The sequence below is a fragment of the Sapajus apella genome, unplaced genomic scaffold (genome assembly GCF_009761245.1).
Source record: "Sapajus apella isolate SASKATOON/1434 unplaced genomic scaffold, GSC_monkey_1.0 scaffold95, whole genome shotgun sequence".
NCBI classification, from domain to species: Eukaryota; Metazoa; Chordata; class Mammalia; order Primates; family Cebidae; genus Sapajus; species Sapajus apella.
In genome coordinates, this window is record NW_022437035.1 from 6669189 (window position 1) to 6677569 (window position 8381).

The following is an 8381-nucleotide window of genomic DNA, read 5'->3' on the forward strand; positions in this document are numbered from 1 at the left end:
GGCCCCGCCCACCTTACCCCGGCGGGCGCCGACAGGCCCGACGTGAGGGGGCGGGGCAGCCGTCACCACAGCCGTCCCCGCCCTCCTCCGGGCTGCCAATCACAAGAACTCACCTGGACGAGCTCGGGCCTTTCCGGGTTGGCCCAAAGCCGGGCCTGTCACCTCACTGCAGAGCATGAGCCGGAGGCCCAGGGCTTCCTCTATGGATTCCTCATCTGCCTCCTCAGCCCCGCTCCTCGCGAGACCCCACGGACGTGGGTGGGGATTGTTCCGCTCATTGATTTATGAGGAACTTTGAGAAGACCCAGGTGAGTTCAGGGACGCAGAGAGGCTTAAAGGCCCAGCCTGAGCCAGAAGTTTGGCAGTCCCATCGCACTCACTGCTTCTGGCGCCTTAAATTATCTCGTGAGACCTAATCATTAATAATAATCAGCGTTTACTGAGCCACTCACTGCCCGAAGCTCTACCTACTTTCTCCTGGAATCTTTTTCCCAGCAGTTTTATGGAACATAATTAACATACCATACATTCACGTTTAAAGTGTACAGTGATTTTTAGCATATTTACAGAGTTGTGCAACCATCACAATACTCTAATTTTAGAACATTTTCATCACCCCCCAAAAGAAACTCCTACCAATTAGCAGTCACTCTGCATCCTTTTTCCCCCAATCCCTGGCAACCACTAATCTGCTTTCTGTTTCTATAGATTTGCCTTTTCTGGGTATTTCATATAAATGGAATTATACAATATATGGCCTTTTATGTCTGGACTCTGTTCTCTTTGTCATCTTCAAGGTTCATCCACAGTGTAGCATGTATCAGTGCTTCTGGATTCACATCTGCCCCAGGTATGTCTGGCTCCTACCCTCCCGTTCCTGGGATAGGCCCACACGGACTTGAAAGACTCATACTGCCCCTCCTGGGAGTTAGGACTAGACCAGATTATGTTTATCCATTCATCAGTGATGTCCATTCACGGGTTTCCAGTTTTTAGCCATTATGAATGCTGCTGCTCTGACCATTCAGGTACAAGCTTTTGTGTGGGCCTATGTTATTTCTCTTGGATAGATGCGGAGGAGTGGAATTTCTGGGTCATATGGTAACTGTTTAACCTTTTGAGGAACTGGCAAACTGTTTTCCAAATTTGTTGCAAAGTGTCTTGTGATCTTTTAGCAATGAAGTATATACCATTATTAGTCCCATTTTACAGTTAAGGAGACTGAGGTAAAGTCAGTCAGTCAGTTGGCCTAAGGTCCCAAAATTACAGAATTGGCTGTAAATAGAGCCAGGATTTGAACTTAGCTCTTACCAACTGCTTATATTTGCAGGGATGGGCCAATTTTATCTATATGGGCTTAGCCCCCAGCAGCTGACTTCTGACCCCCGAGATTGTCAACTCGTGGATCTATAATATAATGATATCTCCTCACTTATGTCTAGTACTTTATGGTTTACAAGTCACAGTATGTTGTCATCTGATACTCCCTGCAGACCTGTGGGAGAGACAGCCTAGAGAGGTGAAGGGACCAGAAGACTCAGGCCTGGCTGCAGGGCCTCAGACAGACTCCTCAGGGCCCCAAGGCGAGCCCCAAGAGGGGGTCTTGACCCTTGAGTGATTTCACCTTGACACCACGTGGCCCAGACATTCTTGATGACTTCATTGTGCAATCCTCACATTCCATGGGTTTCTGGCTTTCTGTAAACAAGGCAAGAGCAAATATGGGAGTGGGCATAGGCTATTTTGGTCTTAAACCCTCAGTCGAGGAGGATGTTCCTTCTCTTCAGTGACTCCAGACACAGTGGTGGGCTCCAATCCCAGCTCCCAGGAGGGGCAGTATGGGTCCTTCATGGTGGTGTGGGCCTATCCCAGGAAAGGGAGGGGGAGGAGCCAGACATACCTGGGGCAGATGTGAATCCTCAAGTACAGCAAAGTATCCAAGACCCTTTGACTTCGTAATTCTATTCCTAGGGTCATATCCCAAACATGTTCTTATTCAGCTCTGTGAAGGCACAAATACAGAGATGTTCACCCCAGGGATATTTGGGGAGGGGCAGATTAGAGACCCTGAGTGTTCATCTTTAGGAGATTGCATAGATGTTACTCCACTGATGCTCCAGATTCTGATTTTCTTTAATCAAATTACCAGGATTTGAATTTCAGCGACTGAGGTGGCGGTTGGAGCTCAGGTGGCAGGCAAGGCTGGGAGGCCCAACGCATGGGGGCAGGGCAGCTGTCACCACAGCCCTCCCCACCCTCCTCCAGGCTGCCAATCACAAGAACTCACCTGGACAAGCTCCGGCCTTTCCAGGTTGGCCCCAAGTGGAGCCTGTCACCTACTGCAGAGTTGATGATGCCAAGTGGCCCAGACATTCTTGAGCAAATGACTTCTCTCTGAGCCCATTTTCTCACCTATAAATTGGAAATCCTGAAAAAATACATCCTTCGAAGAGTTGTTCTGAGACTTTACTGTAACAGTATGCACTAAGCACCTGGCACATGGAGAAGTCCAGTAAATAATGGCCAGAAGCCAGGCACAGTGGCTGATGCCTGTAATCCCAGCACTTTGGGAGGCTGAGGTAGGTGGATCACTTGAGATCAGGAGTTCAAGACCAAGCTGGTCAACATAGTGAAACCCTGTCTCTACTAAAAATACAAAAATTAGCTGGGCATGGTGATAGGAGCCTGTAGTCACAGCTACTTGGGAGGCTGAGGCAGGAGAATCGCTTGAACCTGGGAGGCGGAGGTTGCAGTGAGCTGAGATTGTACCACTGCACTTCAGCCTGGATGACAGAGCAAGACTCCATGAGAAAGAAAGAAAGAGAGAGAGGGGAAGGAAGGAAGAAGGAAGGAAGGAAGGCCGGCCAGTCAGGATGGTGGCATTTGAAGTTTGCAAAAACACTTGCAAATTCATTATTGTTTTAAGTGTTCCCCATTACAGCCTGTGGCTACAGCAGGTGATTCTGCCCAATTTAATCTATGGCACATGGCTTGGGAGACTTCACTTCATGGCTGTACCCCTCAACAACTGGGTATCCTTGTGCAAAATTGCTAACTTTTGTATTTTTTGTAAAGACTAGGTCTCACTGTGTGACCTAGGATGGTCTGGAACTCCTGAACTCAAGTGGTTCCCACCTTGGCTTCCCAAAGTGTTGGGATTACAGGCGTTAGCCTCCATGCACGGCCAATGGATTTAACACACCTATAACGAGCCAGACATTGGTGCAGGGGTGTCCAATCTTTTGGCTTACCTGGGCCACACTGGAAGAATTGTCTTGGGCCACACATAAAATACACTAATGATATAGCTGATGAGTTTTAAAAAATTGCAAAAAGAAAATCTCATAATGTTTTAAGAAAGTTTATGTATTTGTGTTGGGGCACATCCAAAGCGATCCTGGGCCATGGGTGGGTTGGACAAGCTTGCTCTAGTGATTGAGAGAGATGGAGTCCTGGCCCAATAGAGTTTACGGACCAGTGGAGGAGCAACAACATGAACAAGCATAGAACATTTGTCAGGCAGTGAGGGTAAGAAAATAAAGCCAGGTAAGGTATGGAGAATGCTGGAGTAGGTGTTGGGGAGGTGGTGGGGGCCGAAAATGAGGGAGCTCCTCTGCAGGGCTGAGAATAGTATACTAGAAGCATGGCTGCAGATGCTGTTTCCCCTTGAAGAAGAAGCAAGCTGTGTTGTTAGATTGAAGTAAGAAAGCAGGGGGAGCAGTGAGCCAATGAATAAATGATCAAAAAGGATGCCTGCAGAATCATGTGGTTCACTGGAATACAGAATTTAAGAGGGCTTAGGCAATGCTGTGGAACATCCTGGTGAACTGGCTGTTATAGACATTCTTTTGAAGATAGAATGTGTTGATATCCCAGAGTCTCATCTTGCTTGGGTCATTCCCAGCAGCTGGGCTCAAGGAGCAGACATAGGCCTCTCTCCTGGATCCTGGAATGTGTAGTTGGCATGTGCCCAGGAAACCTGTGAGCACTGGCCATGAGAAAAAGTCCAAATGCCTTATTTATTTATTTATGAGATGGAGTCTTGCTCTGTTGCCCAGGGTGGAGTGCAGTGGCACGATCTTGGCTCACTGCAACCTCTGCCTCCTAGCTTCAAGCGATTCTCTTGCCTCAACCTCCTGAGTAGCTGGGACTACAGGCGTGCACCACTGTGCCCAGCTAATTTTTGTATTTTTAGTAGAGACGGGGTTTCACCATGATGGCCAGGCTGGTCTCGAACCCCTGACCTCATGTGATCCACTCACCTCAGCCTCCCAAAGTGCTGGGATCACAGGAGTGAGCCACTGCACCCAGCCTCAGATGCCGTATCTTTAATTCAGAATAGACTGCAGGGTTGAGGCTCAAAAGGTAGACAGCTGGTACCCAGCAGCTTATGAAGCACAAGGAAACTATAAAGCTTATTTATCACAACATGGATAACAGGAATCTTTTATTAATATTCCAAGTAGCAGAAAACACTCAAATAGGCTTAAGCCAAACCTATACTTAGTGGGCTCCATAGCGTAAAACGATTCATCAATGTGGTAAGTTTTAGGAGCAGTTTGAGCTAGAGGTTGTAGCACCAGCACTATGGGCTCATGTTGCTCTTCCCTCCTTTTTTCTTTGTCCTCCTTCAGCTGGACAGTAAATAGTTGCCAGGAGTGGTGGCAAGAACAGCTGGCTGCTTCATCCTCAAGTGAGTGCCCTTTATGGTACCAGCTCCAGGCCTCACACATCCACACAAGTCTTCTGTTAGGTTCTGTTCAAAGGTGAGGAGGCTGCATTCCTTCATGGGTCAACCATTTATACATCACAGTATACTTTTTTTTTTTTTTGAGACAGTCTCGCTCTGTCACCCAGGCTGGAGGGCAGTGGTGCAATTTCGGCTCACTGCAACCTCTGCCTCCCAGGATCAAGTGATTATCTTGCTTCAGCCTCCCACATAGCTGGGACTACAGGCATGTGCCGCCAGGCCTGGTTGATTTTTGTATTTTTAGTAGAGACAGGGTTTCATCATGTTGGCCAGGCTGGTCTCAAACTCTTAACCTCAGGTATATCCCATTATACATTTAAGTATCACATGCATACCCCTGATCTAATCAACAGGAGCTGTTCAGGGAGAGGGAACACTGATGGGCTTAATGGAATTCAGCTTAAGGCAACAGTAGTAACAGTATTCTCCGTAATGATCTATTTTATTAAAAAATAAAAACTTTTTTAGAGATGAGGTCTCGCCATGTTGTCTAGGCAGACTTCGAACTCTCTGGCTCAAGCAATCCTCTTACCTCAGCCTCCCAAGCAGCTGAAACTACAGGTGTGCCACCGTGCCTAGAATGAGTTTATCTTGTCCTGCTTCATGGATTATAGCACCCAGGGGTACCTAGAATTGTTGACTTACATGCTGGGAGCAGCGAGCAGAGCATGGTGTCAGGGCATCCACCAGGCAGAATGCTCTTTTATATAACAATGCAATTTTTTTTTCTTTTGATACGGAGTTTTGCTCTTCTTGCCCAGGCTGAAGCACAATGGCATAATCTCGGCTCACTACAACCTCCACCTCCTGGGTTCAAGTGATTCTCCTGCCTCAGTCTCCTGAGTAGCTGGGATTATAGGCATGCACCATCACGCCCGGCTAATTTTGTTATTTTTAGTAGAGATGGGGTTTCTCCATGTTGGTCAGGCTCGTCTCAAACTCCTGACCTTGGGTGAGCCAGCTGTCTTGGCCTCCCAAAGTGCTGGGATTACAGGCATGACCCACCGTGCCCAGCCTCTAATGCAGAATCCTACAATGAAGAATTTAAAAAATGCAACAATGTTGAATAGTAAAGAGTAAATCTCCCTATCAGGTAGACGTCATGATCATAACTCCAAGATCTTACATTTTGCTATTATTTTTCAAAAGTAAACTTCTAGGCCAGGTGCGGTGGCTCTCACCTGTAATTCCAACACTTTGGGAGGCTGAGGTGGGTGGATCACAAGGTCAGGAGTTCAAGACTAGCCTGGCCAGTATGGTGAAACCCCATCTCTACTAAAAATACAAAAATTAGTTGGGCATGGTGATGTGCGCCTGTAGTCCCAGCTACTTGGGAGGCTGAGGCAGAAGAATCGCTTGAACCCAGGAGGCGGTGGAGCTGAGACTGCGCCACTGCACTCCAGCCTGGGCAACAGAGGGAGACTGTCTAACACACAAAAAAGCAAACTTCTAAAAATCTTATACACTGGCACGTGTGTGTGCCCAGGAGTAGAGCTATATTATGCTTTCTTGTCTGATTTTTTAATGACAGGGATAAATGAAATACGACATAATTGCTAATAGTACAACACATACTTCCATCCAAGTATATAGCCTAACATAACCCAATGTGACCATTTAATATATTCACTAATACAATATATCGATATTAAAGTGAAATGGTATCAGTGGCCTCCTCTAAAAGTACGTGACAAGTACTTTAGTGGGTAGAACCGAAAGTGAAATTCTTTAATTTCTACAATTCCAGGAGCCCTGTGTGTACAAGTCTTCAAAATTATGATTTGAGTCAAGTCCCGCCCCACCCGTTTTCCCAGCAGTCCTGCGACAGGAGCATTTATTCCTATTTCATAGTATGGTCTGGTGGAGCATTGCAGAGTGTGGTCTCCAGGAAGGGGTGAGCTGCTTTGGTTTTCCAGAGTATTCACTGGCTACATGACCTTGGGTATTCTACCTCGTTTTAAAAATGGGGCAGATAATCCTCAGGAGATTACAAGAAGAATCAGAAAAGCTGTGCAAAGCAGCTTTGTATTATAAACAGCAGGACGCTATGTACATGCTGTGGGTCCTAAACCAGTGCAGTGCCAGGCAGCACACTGGGCCTGTGGCCACCAATGTTCACAAGGCCTCATGGTCAATGGAGCTTCTGCGTCTGAGTAAGCCAAGACAGATGTTCATTCAGGAACTCCGGGAAACTGGATTCACTCTCTAGAGGGCAGCTCAAAGGGCCCATTCACTCACATTCCACCCAGCAGCATTCCTGGCCTCCGGTCACAGACTCAGCCACAGAGGTTCTGCAGGCTTTGCCAGTCTGTGGGGGTGAGTGCCCTGACACCATGACCTGCCCACTGCTCCCAGAAAGAAAGGAGAGCTTGGAGTATGAGACTCCCCAGATCTCCTGACCCCCTTCCTTCTTGGAATGAGACTCAGGTAGTGCTCAGGGGGATTTCTGGTTTTGGCCACGGACAGGCAACCAGCAGTGGCCTCACTTTAGGCACCCAAACCACAAAGCCCACTTTGGGAAGCCAAATTTCAACTCTGGCCCCTGGGGCAAACTTCTAGCAACCAGGCCAGAGGCAAATGTCAGACACCGTAAGGAGTGACATCCCATCAGTCAAGTTAAAAATGGGAGGGACCCAACAGTTTTTAATAAAGCCATAAAACTGGTACTGACCTTCGCTGATGGGGAGAGGCAGGAGTAGGGTGTGACTAGAGAGCTGGTCCTGTAACCTTGGGAAATGGTCTCACCCCTCTGAGCCCTGGAGATGACCTGATGGAGCAGCTAAGAGGGCCAAATGGAAGGACCGTAAATAAAAGGCACTGGGAACTCTCAGGGGCTACACACACGTGAGATCTTCCCAATGAAATCAGCCTTAGCTTTAAAACCAGGAAACTGTTAGCAACAGGCTCTCACCTTCCTCCCTCAACACCCACAGCATCGCCTCTCTCCCTGTGATAGCTTGATTCTAAAGATAACAGCCTGCCTTTACTCAGAAACCAGGACTGTGATGTGTTTTGCACACATTCTCTTTTCACTTTCATAGTGTGTGACTATGGGCATGCAACTCATGGTCTCTGTGCCTCAGTTTGCCCAAGTGTTCAACAGGTATACTCGCATGAGGATTACGAGTTAAAATGATAAAATCCTTAAAATAGTAAATTATTTGAATTTTATAAAGTCCTTGGCACATTACCTTAGCACAATTAAGTATTTGTTAAATAAATACATTTTAAAGAAACATCATCATATCCACACACCTGTGAGGCATCTGCCCAGAGCCACAGAGCCAGTCAATGAGGTGAATGGGTGATGCCAGGCTGGCAGGAAACCTCCAGTGCCATCTGCACGTGTCTCCACCGCCCACTGACATAGGGACTGTACCATCCATCCTTGTCTGTCGTGGTGCCTGGTGTGCTTCCTGTATTACACTGTTAAATACACGGGGCTAGGCCTTTGGAGGATCCCAATGTTTTAAAAGGGCAATACGAATATGATTCTAATACATAAAAAGTATGATGGCAACAAGAATTTAGTTACAAAACGCAAGAATCCTCAGAGCAGAGAAGTCACATGGCCCTGTGCAGTGTTACCTGTGCCTCGAGTCTGGACAGTGCACAAGTCTTATGTAACTGA

General features: G+C 47.2%; 1 long non-coding RNA gene across 2 annotated transcripts; it reads left to right on the forward strand.

The window, feature by feature from the left end:
* Window positions 1-2: 2 nt before the first annotated feature.
* LOC116535632 lies at window positions 3-4930 on the forward strand. Of its 2 annotated transcripts, none has more exons than XR_004262295.1 (3): window positions 3-308; window positions 2150-2579; window positions 4635-4930. It is a non-coding gene; the product is annotated as an uncharacterized LOC116535632 (long non-coding RNA). The 2 variants fall into 2 exon arrangements; XR_004262296.1 differs by having other exon boundaries at window positions 2150-2512.
* The last annotated feature ends 3451 nt before the right edge of the window (window positions 4931-8381 follow it).